Below are 14,284 nucleotides of genomic sequence, written 5' to 3'. Positions count from 1 at the left end.
CTGTGTAACTGAATTGGAGGCAGTTTCAGGGATGGGCTAATAACACCAGTAACACCAATAACACCAGTAACACCAAAACAGCAGTGGAGACACCGCTCACAGGCCCTCCTCTTCTAGCTGAATCACCACTTAAACAGGAACAACCCAGCCCCAGCTCTGGATCCCCAAGAGGCCCTGCCAAACCAGGGGTGAATGGTATGAAACACACCATTTGTTCCTTGCCACACAGCCCAGAAGGGACACGGCCCCAGCATCCTAAATGGTTTCATGGCAAGAGGAACATGGATATTCAGGAAGGCAACACTGAGAGCAAGCCTTAAAGTGTAAAGCACAGAGCCTGGACATGCAGAAACAGACCAGAAAATGTTACTATTTTTATTGCAAACTGTAGGTATCAAGTGAATCACATCACCTACATCTTTCTGATCAGTTTCTTTAAAATAACATCTACCATTATTTATCATGAGTTTTAACAGTGGTTGTATGGAAAAGGTTAGCTGAAAGCTGCTTTATAGATCACATCTGACTCCAGTTGGAGAAGTACAAATAAAGATAAACAAGGCACTACCTGAAGTCTTTTCCTCTGGATAGATCCAGAAAGAAAAGGCATTGCAATGAGGGCTCAGCACAGCCCATGCACGCCAGTACTCAGACAAAAGGTGGGTTTCTCTCCTGGTGCTTCTCCTGGTGCTTCATGAGCCTGAAGTGAGGATGCAGCACCATGCCCGGGCACATGAAAACCACCAGTCCCACCACACAACTCAAAATCATCCTCCGATCTTACAGCTGCTTTTATCCCAGAAGATCTCAGAGACAACTGGCCACAGCTGGCTGGTTAATCAGCAGCCTGCAGAACAGACACACAGAATAAACAGATCTTCATTTAAGCCAATATTGCACTGGTCTGACCTTTTCCAAGAGTGCATGTGTGTAAACTCCAGCAATCAACAGCACTACAGCTCAGCAGCTGCATGGGGGAATATCGTGCCTGATAATTCCCTTCTCCAAGGCAAACCCTGCAGACACTGAGATGAGAGCAGTGCTTTGTGTCTGCGCCTGCGAGCACTGAGAGGGTGGTAGTGCTCACGGGGTGAAGATAAGGATACACATCTGCAGAATAGCTGAAGGAGAGACCTGCTTAACATGCAGAACCATCACGCTCAACACAAGCAATTGCTCCAGTGATTCAGAGAGGAGAATGAATAGGCAGGGGATGAAATTTGCAGTTTAATTAAACTACTAGGAATTATCAAGAATGGGGGGAAATCAGGGAAATGGCACAGGGGAATCCACAGGCAGTGGCCATTTTGCTGAACTGTCTGCTAATACAGGAGTACGAGAGTATTAATAAAAAATCAAAATCCCCCAGAACATCAGTTGGGTCTCAGGGAGGGAGACAAGAACGAGGCTGCCATGGCGCAGAGCAGGAAGGCCGGAGATCCTCTGGGTCAAACAGAGGGATTGTACCAGACCCACGCAGAGCTGAGGGGTGACACGGGCAGACAAGGGGCTCCCCTTCAGGCTGCCTCACCACACAAGGGCACGGCTGATCTACGACATGGCAATGGTGACCTGCAACAGGACCACGGTCCCAGAAAGGTTTTTTGCAATTGCAGCCCCAATGATTGCTACAGCTGAAGAAAAACAAGTTTTTTTTGTTTGTTTGTTTGTTTTACCAGACTGGGAGAATGAAGCATCAAAGCAACTCTCCAAAATCAGATTTGGAAGGCATCCTGCTCTGGGTTGCAGGAAGAAAGCAATGGCAAGGAGGGAATGCTGGAGAGCAGAGTTTGGAAAGTCTCCTAAAAAGGGATAGGATAAAAGCACAGCAGGACAGGGCAGCATCATGCATGAACAGCACACCCTAGCCCAAATCTGACATCCTCAACCAGCTCAACTTCCCTTCCAATGAAGGAAGAAACTTTGCTGTGTCCACACAGGGCCTGGAGGCATCTCAGCAGCTTCCTTCCCTCCACCAGCTGAGCTCTGCAAGATATTGGGGTGCTGCCACGCTCAGCAGGGCACTGCCTCTGTGAGCTCAGACACGGGCACCACTGAGGCAGTTACCTAGGCTAACACAGTTTGGTAGCTATAGCACTGAATGAGTTGAAGGATCAATAGGTGTAATTACAATGAATAAAGCTGCTGGAGTTAGCCAGGCACTACTAGGATTGGAGACTGGGAGTTACCGCTGCTGTTCTTGTTGCTCAGCAAAGCAGCTGTCCTGCTCACCCACTGATTCCATCTTTATTCTGACTTCAGCATCATTACTTCCCTTCTGTCTGAAAGGGCCCATAACAGCTGTAGCAAGTCTCCAGTTTGGGCAATGGTCACACCACCCACTACACCTACTATCAAATTAATATCCTTGCACAATTCTAGACATCAAGCCCTTGTTTTACAGGGCTTCCTAGAGCTGCCTTGGGACCCCTGCTCTCTGTTCAGCCTTGTGCTCCTTCCACTTTGCCAGTTCACATTCTCCAGCTCTATGCCTGCAAAGGGGCACTTGTGCTTGCTCTGCTCCCTGCATCCCACTCCAGCCCTGGCCAAAGCCCACTGGTCCATTCTGGGCTGGCAGGGACCCTAGACCCTTAAAAAAACATGCCAAAAAGCTGGCACCCTGGAGAAGGGCAGATGCATTAAAACAGCTCACCAGTTCAGGGGTGACCTTATTGCTCTCAAGGGAGGCTGTAGCGAGGTGGGGGTTGGTCTGTTCTGCCACGTGCCTGGTGACAGGACAAGGGGGAATGGGCTTAAGTTGCACCAGGGGAGTTTTAGGTTGGATGTTAGGAAGAACTTCTTTACTGAAAGGGTTGTGAGGCACTGGAACAGGCTGCCCAGGGAAATGGTGGAGTCACCATCCCTGGAAGTCTTTAAAAGACGTTTAGATGTAGAGCTTAGGGATATGGTTTAGTGGGGACTGTTAGCGTTAGGTCAGAGGTTGGACTTGATGATCTTGAGGTCTCTTCCAACCTAGAAAATTCTGTGATTCTGAGCTCTGGAAAGAACCATACAGCCGCTACCCAGGCTACACAACCAGGGTCCTTCACTACTTTGATCTGCACCATGTGCCCACGGTTTGTCATAAAAAAAAAAAAAAAAAAAAAAAGCAACCCAAACCAGGCAAGCTTCCCTCCTCTTGGCTTTAGGCAGGGTAGAAATGTTGCTGGCTCAAAGATTTCCCTTTAAACCTCTATGTGATGGTGCTTCACTACCAAAAACTTTCCCAAAACTAATTGTGAAGGGAAATTGCTTCTCCAGCCCCACTCATGCTTGGGTGCCTCTAAGAAATCAGTCACAAGTAATGGCTTGACTGAGGGACAGCTGGAGAATTTTAATACTTTTCTATGTGAAGTTTTCATATACTTTTTGTCATAACTGATTGTCTCCCCATCTCCCCTTTATAGGAGAGGTTTATAAGGCTCCAAGAGCACAGACTGTATCCATGCTCCTATCCTAAACCCAGCAGAGCTTTCAGTTCGTGCAGACTGAAAAAGCTATTTTTGGAACCACTCGTAACCTACAAAACTACATGGGCCCAGACCTGCTCTGTCTCCAGGTGCTCCGTGGACGTGACCCTCAAGCACAAATGCCCAGGACCCACCCAGGAGCTGCTGCTGCCATCAGCACCCTGAGGAGGTGACCACAGCCTCCATTTTGCAGCTGTGCTGAATAGACATTGACACAAGGCCTTGCAGGAGACAGTTTAGGCATGCCAGCCCTTACCATACATGTTCCCTGTGTTACTTGTGTTTACACCAATTATTTTAATGCCTTCTAACATCCAGGCTTCCATGCTTTCAAGGTAGCTGGGGCTGAACTGAACTACAACTACAAAAATACCTTCCTCCATTTCTGAATTGGATACCTTCAGGTGAAAAACTCCCTTCCAAAGATGGAATTGCAAATTATGCTTGGAAAAGAAAATCATTTTTCCTGTTTCCCTCTTAACTTTACAGCATGTTTTAAAGCTTTTCGTGTTTCAAGTGAAAATATTAACTACTAAATCAATTCAACAAAACTCATCTTCAGATCCTCATGAGAGGCTGAGCATTGACAATTTGCATCGCATGTGTTTTCTAGTAATTTCCTGGAACTTGGCTGGTTTGCACCTTACATGCATCCTGCCCCTGGGGCCATGGTTCCCTGTCCTGGCTGCCAGGCATCCTTCTCCCCGCGAGCTACCACCTCCCCACAGCCGGAGCAGGACCACAACGTGCTCTCTCCGCAGCCATTTCCCTAACACATCAGTGGTCTACAAAGAGGAACACAGCCCCCTGTCTTGGCAGTCATTTACCACAACAGGTATTAGATAAAAATGTAGAAGCTGGATTTTCCTTACAGAAGATATTCTGACTTTGAGGAAAGAGTCAGTTGGATATTTAGTGCTCCCAGCCTTACATGGAGCCACACAAGCCTTCTGCAGCCAGACATTCAACTGCCTCAGCACAAACCTCAGGGGCCATGAGAATGTGGCAGCCTCAAGCAGTTCTCACATTATGGGTGAAGCAGGTGGAGAAATGGATTTTGCTGGGAGTTCTTAGCACATCACAGCAGTCTCTTTTGGTTTATGTGCCACCACCCAGACCTTGCCTCCCAGGAAAGCCATTTTATGCACCTGCAAGTCTTGCCTCCTCAGTCAGCACTAGCACATCCCCACCTGCCACGGGATGCTCATTGATGAGGTTTGTGATGCAGTTCAAACAGGCAGGGGCTCAAAAATGAAAGTTGCTAATTTCCAGTCAACTCCCAGCTAAACAATGAATGATCAGGAGAAACAGTTCATCTGGATCAGGCCTTCCAGTCACTGACTTTGTCTTTGCCAAAACATCTGCCATCCCTAAACCCAATGTTTCCTTCACATAAATAAACAGGAACTGAAAGCTGCATTAGTACAAAATCAAAGAACACACTGGTACCTGAAGGTGTACTAATGCTTTGTGAATATAGTTTGCCACAACCTGTGCCCACTGCTGAGGTTTCACTGCCCAGGTGGGGCTCTCAGCAGGTATAGAGATCTGCTTCAAGACTTGGGGTTAGGACAGATGTTTGCTTTCATACCTGGTTACTCCTGAGCAGCACTGACACAATATTTTATGAATGCTTTGAGAACTACGCTGATGTAGAAAACTGCCTTAAGGATTACTTCAGATGATCCACCATTAAGACACCTCTGTCAAGCAAAGGCCTGATTCCCAGAAGAGCCCTGCCTTTGACCAGGAGGCCACAAAACACGTACAGGCCCTAGATGCAGACCAGTTGTGCTAAAGTCAGTGTGATCTGACAGTGCTGTACTAGGTTGAATGCGCCTCCATCAATTATAAATGCTGCCAGCACAGTGTCTGGTCGCTTGGGACAAATTTCTATGGGAAATACAATCAGGACCATAGCTTAACTGTAGAAGTTGCTTTTTTTTTTTTTTTTTTTCTCTCTCTCCAATGGTTTACAGATTTAGGAAGAACTCTGCATATTTCCAAGGAACGTGTGCCAACATCCAGGTCAGCAATTTAGGTCACACTGGCCTTGTTATGCTGCTGTCTTCTGATCTGAAATGAGCAGCTGGCACCAGAGGACAGGGCCTTAATACACAGCGAAAGCAGGTCAGGCACAGGGAGAGGCCAACTTCGTGCTAAGCTTTTTGCACTGAACATGTGAAAGATGAGTATGAAAACACTAAGAGAAGCTGCAAATGGACTGGAGGTTACTGACTGAAAATGGAGCCAGGGCTGTAAAGTCCTGGAGACCAGGAGAGGGTGCACTTCTCCAAGATGGCTATTTACACATGGATATGAATGTATCATCTCAAAACCCCTGGAGGAGATCAACCTTGCAAGTCCAGAGCCAACAAATGATATTCAAGCACAAAAATAAGGTCTACAATAGTGAGCAATCGTAAAGCACCTCTAAGGCTTATGAGGAAAGCCAAGGAGACCAACTGCAGTTTTAACAAGTTCTTAGGGTAACTGTAAATTCTCATACATTAGAAAGGAGCACCCGAGATTTATTACATATCACAAGCACTGAGCATACTGTGCCCCACTCCGCAGGTGCATCCCTGCCAGAAGTGACAATGGTAAAAATCACAGGTGAACCAGGAATACCAGTCACTCTTTGGGGACCATCTACTATCAAAAAACAGGTATTTAATTTCAACTTGTACTTCAGAAAACACATTTCTGGGGACAACAAAACACCCAATTCAGAGAGCACTTCACCATCATTATACCATGCAGACAACTCACCTGGAGAAAAGCCACTCTCTGCAGCAAGTTTGGCAGGTACCAATAAAAGGAGCAAAGTGTCTGCATGGAAGATGAGGAAGAAATAACACATAGAAAAGGTGCCAGTGAGGGAATTTAGGTTACCAAACAACTCCTCCCAGCTCCGCCACTGAGTTCTCATACAGCCCTGAACACCTCCCTCAAGATCCCTCCCTTGGCTCTCAGAGGAAGCTGATCTCACCAGAAGCCTTTTAGGACACTATGATTTCTTTGCATACTCAAGTATTTCACTTCTGCGAGGTAAGTACCATAGACAAGAAAAAGATGCAGGAAATTATACCAAATTACATCTCTTGATCAGTGACTTTGCTTCCTGGCTTCTCAGGATCTTTAAGGCACTCCAGTGTTGTTGCTTATCACTGACATTCCTGACAGTGATTTGTCTGCAGATTTCCCCACAAGTTGTAATATTTTGATGACCTGCCTATAGAGCAGAGTCTGCTTCCCAACATGGGAACTCATTGACTGACTGCTGATGAGATAGGTTTAGTTATTTGAAAATCGATTCTACAGGTATTTAAACAGAAGTGCTAGAAATTCCTCTGCCAGATAAAATAGTCTCATTTTTCAATACATTGTGTTGCCTGTGTGAAACTACCATGAGGCTATTATTTGGAGATAAATACCTTGGTGGTATTCAGAGCCTGATGAAATGAACCTGATCCTTTCCAATATGTAAATAACCTAAAATCAAAGTTATGGACTTGCAGTTTAAGCACTCAGGAATTACAGCAGTAGGAGAAGCAGATATGTGAAGGTCATACCAGCTCAGAGAGGCCAGCATGGTGTTTCCCACCAGACCTGGCACCTCACCAGCTCTTGGGGCACAGAATCTTCTAACCACATGTAACCAGAAGTGACAGTGACTCTGCCATCCTGGGCATAGCCACAGTCAGAGCAGATATTCTCCCACATCTGCATTTTCTAGCTACTTAGCTTATGCAGAAGCTTCCTGCTATGCTTCATATACAGATATGTACACATGCACACACCCACCCCAAAAAGCTGTGACGCCAAGTGCACTGTCAGTGACTGCTACACTAATGAAGTCCAACATGAGACAGTCACGCTGCAGATCTGATCCTTCTGCACGGCTTCTGGAGCTGAGTGCTCCAGATGGTACTTCTGGCACAGATTTATACTGTTTGCCTGGGCCACCCCAGAAAACACTATGCCAGCATTGAGTTAATAAAACTAGCTGCTAGGCACGAAGGGTTAACAGTCCATCTAGAAAAATTAATTTATTCTCAAAACCCATTCTGTTGTCACTTACCAAGAGAAAAAAAGTTAAGCACTGTAAAATGGGCAGCAGTAATTGCATTTCCTTAAGGACACGTCTGGCAGGAGGTTGCTATCTGTTTCACGAAGTACGTGACCATGATACTGTCATTTTGACAGCATCAATGTGTGTAGCCATTAATCTTACAAGTTTAAAACCCATAAATCTGTTAAACCTACTGTCATTGATTAGGAATTACATTACTGCAGTACACAGAAGCCTTTTAATTTTTTTTTCCTCCAAAATGAATAAACAGGTCTGTTCAGTTTATCTTTTCCTATTAGTGATAAAGGGCAAAGCTGTTTCATGGCTATGCATCATTGTTTTGGAACAAAATCATACCTAAGAAGCTTGGGAGGGGGGGGGAGTGAGTAGGAAAAACAGGCTTCCAGAGTTATGTAGCCTCACTACTTACCTTCTCAAGAGTATCAGCAAGACACAATTTGTTAAACCTTGAATCTCACAAATTTGGTTGATAGGAACCCAATGAATAATCCAGCCAGCCTCCTCATGCAATGAAGATAAGCATATCTGTTGTGTTAGATCTTTATTTGTTTGCCAGTTTGCTTTTTTTTAATGCTTCTAGCTATTGGAAGTATTCCAGATTGATCAAGTTTGCAAGTAAAATGACCTTCCAAGACCACATAGATAATTACTCCTCATTACAATAATGACTTAATTCACACAAATGACTGGGAAATCCACTGCCTTTAACTGAATTTTTACATCTGGGTGCCACTAAAATGCAAAAACAGACGTGAACCTCAGCATACAAATAATTCCATTAAGGTCAGAGACTGATGTGCTGATAGCTCCACATACAAGTGTTCTCCTGGAGAGCTCCAACTCCACCTTCACTACAAAACTCCCCAGGATTTGGTGCCATCAGGTCACCATATCAACTTAGAGTATTTGACAAGCAGGGGGAGAAGGAGAGAAGCATACCAAGGTCTTTTTGATAATCAACTGTAAAATTGGGAACTACTCTTCAGATTTAGCCATCTGCTCATTTTATTGGGTGGGGAGGTGCATATAAGAGAAAGCCTCTGAGAATAAGGACTCGTTAACAGGAGTTTTCTGGAATTAACAAGAGTTTTCTGGATGCTGTTTTTAAGAACAGCCAGTGGAAAAACAAAGGGGAGAGCAAGCACCCATAGATACAATCCCAAAGCAAAACCAGTGTTCCAGGTGCATTCTAGTAGTTCTTGCAGGAAACGAAGCACCAAAGGACTGAAATTTGGTTTTGACTCTTCTTTCTGCACTGGTCTTTTATTTCAGTGCTCATCTTTCTTCTTGGTTTAAGCAATGGTTAAACTCTACCAGCTTGGTTGAGTTTGGATGCAAGGACTGCATTGGGTACTAATTAAATATAGCATATGTTCTCTTAGCAGTTGTTTACAGCTGAAGATCAAATGGTTTTCTGAGACTTTGATCTTGATGCCTCTCCTTGAAAAAACACAGACAAGTTCAATGGACCTTCGCTGCAACTTCTTAGGGATGTTGTTGATTGGATGCAGTTCCCATTAATAGACCTGCACATCTTCAAGATTGGGAAACCAAGTCAGCTTTTCCACTCTGTATAGGAATATACTAACAATTATGCTAAAACTGAATGGAAAGCCAGGGTACAAGTCCCCAAAATGCAGCTTTGGAGCAGAAGTTAACCCAACAGCCATTTAGTGGCTCATCCAAACCACAGGAGAGTTCAGTGATGCGCTGAGATGGGCTTCACCCTGTCCTTGCTCTAAAACTGGCTGAGCTGGGAAAGGACTGACCACACCATCAACCCCACAACTGCCACAAAATGCAATAGCTCTTTTTTTAAAAATAGCAAAAGACATCTTGCATAGGAACTCTTATGGGCACAAATGGATCTTATGTAAGATTTTCATAGTGGTTTTATACAGTTAACCTCAGGAAGATTTTCCTGACTTTCTGCCTAAGCTCTTGCTCTCAGGACACAGTGCAGGTTGTGTAACTTAAATAGTCCCCAGGACGCAGGCCAGCCAAAGAAAGCTATGGGAGACTGACAACAGTCAACAATTTAATTTGCCTGAGGGCTGGAAAGTCAGAGAGTAGTACAAGATCCTCTGAACACCAAGTGGCCTTAATAAATAGTCCCCTTCAGAATCATTACAGCTGAATCTTGCTTTTCACTGTATTACACAGACACTAGGAGTCACTTAGGAGCTCGCCAGCTCTCAAATTGGCCAACAAACCAAAGTCAATCCAATTGGAATTGGGATAGAAGCATTTGCTAGTGTGAAGCGGACCATGAGAGATCAATAATATAGATCCTGGGACAAGTGAAAATTACTGTGTCTGCAGAAGGAAATAAATGAGAAAAAAGTCCCAAATCAATTATTTCCAGGTGCCTGAGTCTGGGGGAAAAATGAAATAAGACCAGGAATAACAAGAGAGTAGCCATGTATGTATGAAACAAGTAGACATGAGAAAAATATATATTTACTCTTTATGTTCAGAAGACCAACTGCCATTCCAGTCACACCACTCCTTTCATGGCTGTATCTGTGTGTAGGGAGGACACATGCATTTGAGATTCAAAGGGAACACAGGAAAAACCATGATAAAAGATAGGAAGGTCCCTTCCTGAAAACGCACCTTTCCAAAGAGCACAGACTGAGTAACACCTGAGCAGTCATCACAGGGCTTGGAAGAGAAACTCTACTCCCCTTGTTGAGAGGCAACTTCAGATGCTAAGCACAGGATTTGATAACCCTTTCCCTGCAAAAAGATGCTGGTTAAAAAAAAAAAAAAAAAAAGCAGAAAGGTACTCTTAATCACCTACTATAGCCAGTGGTGGAAATAGTATGCCAAAGGATGGAGTTATTTATACAGTTCAATACAGTGACCCTTACAAAAATAGAAGACGAGTAAAAAATTGCAACTCCATGCTGAGGTCAAAGATTTTCAGCAATATCCAAACCCATATTCAAGATAACCCCTTAAACAGAGCTATGATCTATAATGCATAGGGTGGTGTCACATGAAGTCAAATAGTAGGAAATAGGGACTTCTTGGGGAACATTTGTTCCAATTGAACAGGTTCGCACTATTGCACTGATCTTAAATATCAGCAGCATCTGCTTTCCTGCAGAGGCTGAAGAGAGTTACTGTGCTTTGGGCTTCAGGCATGTCAGGGGTTACAGGGACATGTTAACAGCTGACACATGTATGTGCAACAGCAGCCTGGTAGACCTCTCCCAGCCACACTTGTACTGCAAGCTGGCCTTTACATGTCTTATCTAACGTTCTTGTCTGTCAAAAACATATTTTAGTTTTTTAGTTTTGAGGATAAATGCTGATTTCTGCTCTGTGAAATACATACTGCCTTCGATTTCAGTCTACAGGACCAAATTCCAGTAGTCTGCTTTTCAAATCACCTGATGGTGCCACAACTCAGACACAGGGAGAAGAGGGAAGGGTAATTCCATTCTGAGTGTGAACATTTCAGTTCACACCCCCGAATTACGTATTTCATGGGTTCAGCTGTTTTCTGTAGGTATCGCCTCAGAGGGATCTACCTCCTCAGAGATCATAGCAACCAAGGGGGTTCATTTGGTCTCTCCACATGCTTGAGTTAAACTTACTGAAGCAATAGGAGATCTTGTCAAGGACTGCAAAACAATTTGGAAAGAGCCCTGGTGAACTAATGCTTTACCAATGACTAGAGCCCTGCATTCCAGAGTTTTTCCATTTGTGCATTAGCCAACTGCTAGCGACAATTCCTCTCAAATCCAGATTGCCAAGGACCCGCTCATTAGCAAGGCAGGGGCAGATCCTGCCATCTTACCACAGCCAAATTTCCAGTGACTGCAACTTCAAGAAATCCCATGGACAATCTCTCCCAATTCAGAGAATTCCCACATCCCCCACCATCTGTCAAATTCATCTTTGCAGATTTGTTCAGAGTACAAATTACACACCAGCAACCATCAGCTGGCAGAGCCTGCACTGCACTCCTTGTATTTCCTTGTATGTTAGCTGAGGCAACAGGATTGATGGATGCTTTCCCTGCACCAGATACGATTTCCATGCAGCAGGCACATGTTTAGCAAGCATTCTGGTAATGCCTATTCATCAGCAGCAGTATTAGTACAGAGACAAGTGTCCTTCTTCAAACATATTGAAACCATGCCGACATCAGCAAGACTGCATGGCTTTGTCCGCAGCCATTTGTTGAGCTCTTCATTTCATTTATGTGAAGTTCAAAAGATCCAGCATTTTAGTATACTAACAGGATTTATTGTAGCATAAAGTTGCCACTATAAAAGAGGTAATAAAAGTTAAGCCTAATGAATGCCTGAAATGAGAGTACCAACTAGTAAGACAGAGGATTCCACTGCCAGGACAGTGCAGGCTTGCACAAGAATCTGCTCAAATATGCCGTGTGTAGCAAGGAAAACCCCAAAGCCCCTCTGGGCCCCTCAGTTTAAGCAGAGGACATGCTGACAGGAGCCAGCCTAAGCATTTCAGCCCCAAGACAAGTAAAGGAGGATGCATGATATGACAGGACAGAGCTTAGGGATATGGTTTAGTGGGGACTGCTAGCGTTAGGTCAGAGGTTGGACTCTGTGATCTTGAGGTCTCTTCCAACCTAGAAATTCTGTGATTCTGTAACCTTGCCCAGTACAGTCCATCTTCTGAGAGAGGTTTGCCAAGCAGCAGAGGAGAACAGAGTGCAAGCAGCTCCTATTTAGGACCATATCCTGTACGCAGCATCTGTTGCTCAGGATAACTGCTGTGCAGAGGGTCAGAGTTCCCAACCTTGCTGCTCCCTGGCTTAGCCCGGGTCCACATCCATCTCCCCATGCCCTGGGGCCAGCCTCCTGAGTCACAGCTCTGCCTTCAACCCCACATCAAGTGGTAGAGGGATGCAGGTACGATTTACCACTTGGTAATGGGGATTTAAAACAAAACTTTCCTAGATGTCTGACAAAATTCCCTCTCCAAACACCTCAAGCCATCTTCCACCCAGGGCTCCTCCCTGCAGATGCACAGCCTGCCCTGGGGGTCTGCCAGCAGCCTGCAGCACGTGCTTCACCACGACACGTTCTGCTTTAATCCTGACTTATGCTAATGTTGCTTCTGGGATTGATTATTAGGACAAACTGCTTATTGGTGTCTCTCCAAATCAATATTTCACTGCCTCCAAACCACTCTGTGTCCTCCCCAGAGTGAAAGCCCATGTGAACTGCCCGGTAACTTCAGCAGCATTTCGGTAAAGGCCAGCAGGGCAGCTCCTCTAACAGAGTCAATCAATCTTTATGGATTTCAGTGGAGTTGCACCAATTTGCACTAGCTGAAGATTTGGACCAGCATCTTTCCCCACTAGGAGCCTAAAGAAGCTTTTATATTATTTTCAAGTCACCTATAAAGCAAGATCTGATGACATCTGCAATGAGCAGATCTGCAGCCGTTCATTTTGAGTAGTTAGCAGCCCACGCAGCAGCAAATCACCACTAATGTCTGCTTCTCACACCACAGGGCTGTAAAACAAAACCACCTCTTGATTAAGAGAATTGTATTCAGAAACACTGCAGCTGGCACTCCAGCCACATCCACCGAGGTCAGCTCAATATTGCCTTGAACCCTTCCCCAGCTCCCTTCATGTTCTCCCTTGGAGCAGATGCAGCCAAGTATTTCCCACCCCCATGTGTGGGATGGAAAGCCCATGGCTTGGTAGTTTTTTCCACTCACACCAGAGCCTGGGATGGGCAGGAGGTACCATGCAGCTCAGGGACTCAGCACTCTCGCACTATCACATGGAGCAGGAACTAACTCAGTTCTTACCACCCTTGTTTTAAACACAGAGCTGAAGAGACTACTCAAAACAGCCACGTGGGGGCGAAAAGGTTAAACAAAGACTAAAAGCAATTTTGGCAGGTATAGAGAAAATGTAAAAGGACATCTCTTTTCTTTTGCTCTGGCAAGCAGTTACCCTGGCAGACAGCACAGAAGACCTCTGTCATGGCCAGGATGATTTCTAGCAGTTTGGATCTGGGCATATTGAGCTTTAAGCTAGGAATACGTATATCATTTCCCTACCACAGTCCTATGGATTTCACAGCTCTGTGCAGACCAGTGGAAACAGCCTAAGACTTTGTGAGCTTCTGCTAGCAAATTTGATGCACTCAATTCTTTTTCAGGCTGTCAAGCTGACTTGGGTGAGCTATTGCTTTCTATCCAAAAGGAAACAGCTACGGGAGAACCTCACAGCTCTGTCAGCCAGCAACAGGCAGCCAGGGGAGCCAGCCCGTGCAAGCCTTGGGCTGCAGGCACTGGTGTCACTCCCTCCAAGCACCAGCTACTTCCACTCATGACCACACCACAGTCAGAGCATGGGACACCTTCCCTGCACTGTCACCTCACTACAGGTCTCTAGCAGATCTGCCATCCCCTGCTAGGTCTATCCACAAAGGAGACCATCCATCCCATTTCCCACAGAAGGGGGACAAAGATCAATGCCCACCACAGGAGAGGAAAGCTATTTAAGTTGGAGCATTTTGCACCAGGCCATCCACCCTTAAACAGCTGTTACACCCTTCTGTATCACTTCAAGCTTTTTCCAGCCACTCCATCCCCCTGTGAAGAGCTCTCTTGCCCCAGTATGTGAACACTTGACGGGCTTCCATAAAGAAAGCAGTGCATCTACAGGCAGCCCTCCCCAGCCAACACCTCCACCCAAAGGAGCGGGGACAGC

The sequence above is a fragment of the Aythya marila genome, assembly GCF_965140915.1.
Source record: "Aythya marila genome assembly, chromosome: 15".
NCBI classification, from domain to species: Eukaryota; Metazoa; Chordata; class Aves; order Anseriformes; family Anatidae; genus Aythya; species Aythya marila.
The sequence above is the reverse complement of the archived record's forward strand: the minus strand, read 5'-3'. Positions refer to the sequence as shown.